At 41.4% G+C, this 5,878-nt stretch overlaps 1 pseudogene; it reads right to left on the minus strand.

The window, feature by feature from the left end:
* Positions 1–2,731: 2,731 nt before the first annotated feature.
* Positions 2,732–3,330, minus strand: LOC119869056 (annotated as a pseudogene).
* Positions 3,331–5,878: the final 2,548 nt, after the last annotated feature.

A 5,878-nucleotide genomic window follows, 5' to 3' on the forward strand; every position in this document is an offset into this window, starting at 1 on the left:
GACAAGATATTACGTTAACAAATTCAGCAGCTAACACAGCAATCATTCCAGTCAAGAAATGGGGAGAATACATGAAAAGGCTTTTCTCCAAAGAAGACCGACAAATGGCCAACAGGCAGAGGACAAAAATGATCCACCTGACTTGTCATCAGGGAAATACAAATGAAAACCACACTAAGATCCCACTTATACAACTCAGAATGGATAAAGTAAAAAGGCCAGAAACAACAAATATAAGGGAGAATATTGAGAAAGTGGAAGCCTCTTTTATTCCTGGTGGGAATTATGCTTGTTGAGTCGGTATGGAGAACAGAATGGAATGTCCTGAAAACGTGAGAATAGAGCCACCCTAGGAGCCAGCCACTGCACTACAGGCTATTTACCCCAAAGACACAGATTTAATGAAATGAAGGGACACTTGCTTCTCAATGTTCACAGCAGCACTGTCCACAACAGCCAAACAGTGGAAGGAGCCTCAGTGTCTATTGACAGATGACTGGATAAAGAAGCTGTGGTCTATGTATACAGTGGGATGTTTCTCGGCCATTAGAAATGATGAATACCCACCAATCATTTTGACTTGAATGGAACTGGAGGATATTATGCTGAGTGAAATAAGTCAATTGGAGAAGGAAAAACATTATATGGTCTCATTCTTGGGGAATATAAAAACAGTGAAAGGGATCATAGGAGAATGGAAAGAAAATGAGTGGAAATATCAGAGGGGGTGACAGAAGTTGAGAGACTCCTAACTCTGGGAAAAGAACAAGGGGTAGTGGATGGGGAGGTGGGCGGGTAATGGGGGTGACTGGGTGACAGGCACTGAGGGGGGCACTTGATTGGATGAGCACTGGGTGATATGCTGTATGTTGGCAAATCGCACTCCAATAAACAATATACAAAAAAGAAGATGTGCTTTATATATACAATGGGATATTACATAGCCGTCAGACATAATGAATAACATGAAATAATGTTTCCGTCAACATGGATGGAACTGGAGTCATTATATTGAGAAAAAAATCAAGCATAGAAAGGCAATGATATGGTCTCATTGATTTTGAAAGAGACCATAAGGGAAGGAGTGAAACTTAGTGGGGTAAGACTAGAGAGGAAGACAAACATGAGACACACTGAACTCTGGGGAAAAAATGAGGGTCACTAGAAGGGAGGAGGTGGGGAATGGGGTAACTGGGTGATGGGAGTTTAAGAAGTTTACGTGATGTGATGAACACTGACGGTAGAGTGAATGTTGGTAAATTCAATTTAAATAAAAAAAAATTACTTAAGCCCATGCCCCCTGTTGGAACATCATACATGAGCTGGACAGATCAAACAACAGACACTCATTCTCACAGATCTGGTGTCTGGGTCGTCTGAGGTCCTGGGGCAGGAAGCTGTGGTGTCTGGAGAGTGCCCACATCCTACCCCATCCTTTCCCAGTCACCTCACATGGAGCCAGGGTGCCGGGAGCTTTCCCAATCCTGGTGTATAAGTGCCTGATCCCATCATGAGGCTGCATCTCCTAACCTAAGTGGTCCTTAAGGCTCCACCTCCTCCCCCCATCACATGGACATTAGGTTTCACCACAGGGATGGTAAAGGTCACAACCAGTTAGCTGACATAAGCACCTGAAAGATCCATGAGTTTTACCCTGCAGGTCGAAGGTCCTTCAATCCAGCTCCTCACCCTGAGGATCCTCATGGTCCAGTAGAAGCTTATGGTCGCTGAGCACACCAAGTACACATGACCTTCAGGACCAGATGGTTCCTTGGGAAGAGGACAGCTTCCATCTGAGACCTGGGTAGGATCTTGGCCTATTTGTATTATTATTTAAAATTTTGTGCTGCTTCCATATATTATTCATCTCCTTTCCATATGATTTAAACACTTGTCTACTGAGAATGACCATGTTTCTCTTTTGTCCTTCCAGTTTTACCCTGGTTTGGTGAATTCTTCACACCATATGCAGTCTTTATTAACTGGTAGCTCCCTGAAATTCCTTTCACATTCTTCTCCACCCAAAGGAAAAGAAATCAAACAGTAACCCGGGAGTTCCCTCTTTTGATGCAGTTGGGACACTAACTCCACACAAGCCCTTCCTGGAGAAGGACGCCATCCCCACCACTGGCCCACAATACACACCCAGAGCCAGTGTCATTCCCTGGCACAATACAGGCATTTGTGACATGATGAGAGGCCGGCCTGGCTCTCATCAGACATGAAGGTGAAGGTGATGAAAGGTTAACTCTCGTTATTGTGTGTGTGTGTGTGTTTGTGAATGACCTCTGAGTCCACTTCCCTACCATGTCATGCTGGGAATCTCTCTCAATCCCAGGCTGTTATTAACATTTTTGTATTATGTTTCTTTTCTCTTGTGTTGATTGGGGATTCCTCTATACCAAGATATGCAAGACAGCATGTTCGCTTGGGGTCCTGTGATCCACAGTGAGTGCCACTAGGTCTCATTAAAAGCTTCAGATTATGTGAATGGAGGTATTTGTAATTGATTAATATTTCGGGTCAAGAAAAGTTAAGTACAAGTAAGTGCAAGTGCTATAGTTGTATTCTAAGTCTCTTAGAAAGAGACTGAATAGGTAAACACATAATCAAGTGTTGAGAGGGTCTCCCTGGGGGAAACTACTCCTTGGGGAGGAAGCCCAGACCCTGACAGGAAACCTGCCCAGAACCACCCTCTGCACCTGCTCCTGGGACTTCAAGTGACAACTAGTCAGGAGTGTGCACATCCTAGTGGTCCTGATTCACTTCTACAGGGAGGTTTGTGTCTGAGCTCATGCTGTGGTCCCCTCATGGTGTGTACACAGTAATACACAGCCGTGTCCTCAGCTCTCAGGCTGTTCATCTGCAGATACAGTGTGTTCTTGGCATTGTCTCTGGAGATGGTGAATTGGCCCTTCACAGCATCTGCGTGGTATGTGGTACTTCCATATTTCTTAATTACTGAGACCCACTGAAGCCCTTTCCCTGGAGCCTGGTGGACCCAGCTTATCCAGTATCTACTGAAAGTGAATCCGGAGGCTACACAGGAGAGTCTCAGGGACCCCCAGGCTTCACCAGGTCTCCCCCAGACTCCACCAGCTGCACCTCACCCTGGACACCTGCAGACACAAGACATCCTGGTCAGGAAAAGGTCCCCCATCCCGTTTCTCTCACTCACTTCCACTCACAGAGTCAAGGTCTCTTGTTCTCCATGAATCACCTTTTAAAATAGCAACAGGGAAAACCCAATGGAGCACAGACTCCATGGTGAGTTGTGTGTGTTCTGTCCTGATCCCTGAATGGGGTCCCCTGGGGATGCTGGGATCTGGGCTCCTCTCCCAGCTGCAGGTTCGGGAATGGGCTAGTTTAATAGGTGGACGGAAGGCCCTATTTGCATGTCCTCTGAGTATATAGTTAGCTCCAGACTTAGATTAGATTCTTCACAAGTTTCATAAACATGATAGCATTACTTTTGAGGTCATATTTCTGTAATGTCATGTAACGATATGAAGTGTCCTAACATGTGGACAGAATTAGCTTTGCATCTCCAATGTCTTATTAAAACCCATTCATCAATTTAGGCAATTTTTAGTATATAGCATGTTACCGCCTATGGATATTTAATAATAATTATTTTATTTTTTGCAGTGTGAAAGGAATATTTTGGTAATTTTCTTTTCTTTTTTTTTCTTTTTTCTTATAAATTTATTTGTTATTGGTGTTCAATTTGCCAACATTTAAAAAAAACCCAGTGCTCATCCTGTCAGGTGCCGACCTCAGTGCCTGTCACCCAGTCACCCCCACCCCCTGCCCACCTCCCCTTCCACCACCCCTTGTTTGTTTCCCAGAGTTTGGAGTCTTTCATGTTCTGTCTCCCTTTCTGATTCTTTTAGATAATTTGTTGTTAGTGTGTGGAAACATAGCTTTATTTCACATGATCTTATACCCTGAAGGTTCCCTGAAATAATTAATTTTAACAGTTTGTGGAGTTTAAAGTGTTTGCCTCTCTAGCAGATCATGTCATGTGGAAAAAAGAATTTTTGTCCTGTCTACGGATTTAAATATAATTTATTTTATTATTTCCGAATGTATTTGTTTGATCTTCCAGTCATTGGAGCAGAAAGATTTTCCTTCGTTTCTTCTAGGTTCTTTGGTCTAATTACTCGGTAGACAGAAAACTGATCTAAGGTGAAATGTATTTCATTTTGCAAGTGCATGAGCTCCCAAGAATACAACACCCAGACAGTGACCAAATTATGTAGCCCTTGTGTCACTTCGACAACAAAACATTGGGTTTGTATAGATATAAAGTCAGGATATTGGCTTGAGGCAGTGAATTAGTGAGGGACTGACAAGGGTTGTTTGCCTTCCGGGTCCTAATGTCCTTATTCTGGTGCTAAGGATGATTCTGCCCTCCAGGTATAGGGATGGGAAAATGCCCATGTAGATTTATTTCTTGCCATCAAGGGGACATAGGCGGTTCAGCCTGACTCTCCACTGGTTGATTCCCAAGTGATTTTAGTTCACAACAACCCAGGGGACCAGCTGATATATTTGGGGTGTCACAGTTTCTTCTCCTTCATGGTACCAAGATGAATACTCATGGTAGGAATAAGCATCCTTGTGTGGCTCTTGACTTGACAAGAGGGCTTCAGCATTTCACTGTTGATTATGGTGTTGGATGTGGGTTTTTCCATAAATTACCAGTATTTCATGGAGGCAATTTCTTCTGTTCCTTGATTGTTAAGATTTTTTGAAGATAAACGTGTGTTGGAATTTGTCAAATCATTTTAGGCATCAAAGGAAATGATCATGTAATCTAATCTTTCACTCTATTAATACAGGGGTCCCATTTATGGTTTGGGCATGTTGAATTTTCCTTGCATCCCAGAGATGATTTCCTCCAGGTCATCCCTATTATCCATTCCATGTGCTGTTGGATTTCAATGCTAGGATTTTTGCATTTATGTTCATCTGAAAAATTGGACTGTAGTTTCCTTTCCCAGAGAGTCCTTGCCTGACTTTAGTGTCAGGGTCATGCTGGCCTCCTACCAAGATTTGGGCATGTTCCTTTCTCATTAGATTTTGAAGAGATCAACATGTTTCAGCATTAATTCTTCTTTAAATACTTGGAAAAATTGATAGAGCCATTTGATCTTAGACTTTTTTCCACCTTTGTTCTGTTATTTTGGTTTCTTGTCTCTTTTGAGTCAGAATTTTTTTGATTTTGGGTTCACCCTTCTTATTTGTTTCATTTTATTCATTTTTTATTTTTTCATGAAACCATCTTAGTTGATTGGTGATTCTAGATGTTTTGCAATTTGCCTTAGTTATTCAAATTTTGCTCCATAATTATCCTAATATTTTATTCATGGTTCTTTTCATTATTTTGGTGTCAGTAGTATCTTATATTTTAGTCTGATAGTATTTATTACAGGCTTATCAGTTTTCCAGACTACCTATAAATTTTAAATTTTACTTATCTTTCCCATATAAATAACTCAAACTCCTGTCTTTGTTGTATTTGTTTAGTATCTTTTTTCTGTTTTAATAATTTTAAAGTTAATTAAATTAATCAAAGCACCAGTTTTACCATAACAGAAGGATAGTATATTCATATGGAAACAGAAATCACATGATAGTAATCATGCAACTATGGGAAGGAAGACCAATTTTCAGGCATGACGTTTTGCTCTATATAAATATACTATAGAGCAGAATTAGTACATCATTTTGTGGCTGGCCTAACATCAGATTTGTAGATAATGAAGCACATGATGGAGATATTAAGTAAATGTGTCCATATACAGTCAGCAAATCTTCCACAGGTTATCTAAGGGTACACAGTGGAGAAAGGGCTGTCACTATGGCAAATGGT

This window comes from Canis lupus, chromosome 8 (genome assembly GCF_011100685.1).
Source record: "Canis lupus familiaris isolate Mischka breed German Shepherd chromosome 8, alternate assembly UU_Cfam_GSD_1.0, whole genome shotgun sequence".
NCBI lineage: Eukaryota > Metazoa > Chordata > Mammalia > Carnivora > Canidae > Canis > Canis lupus.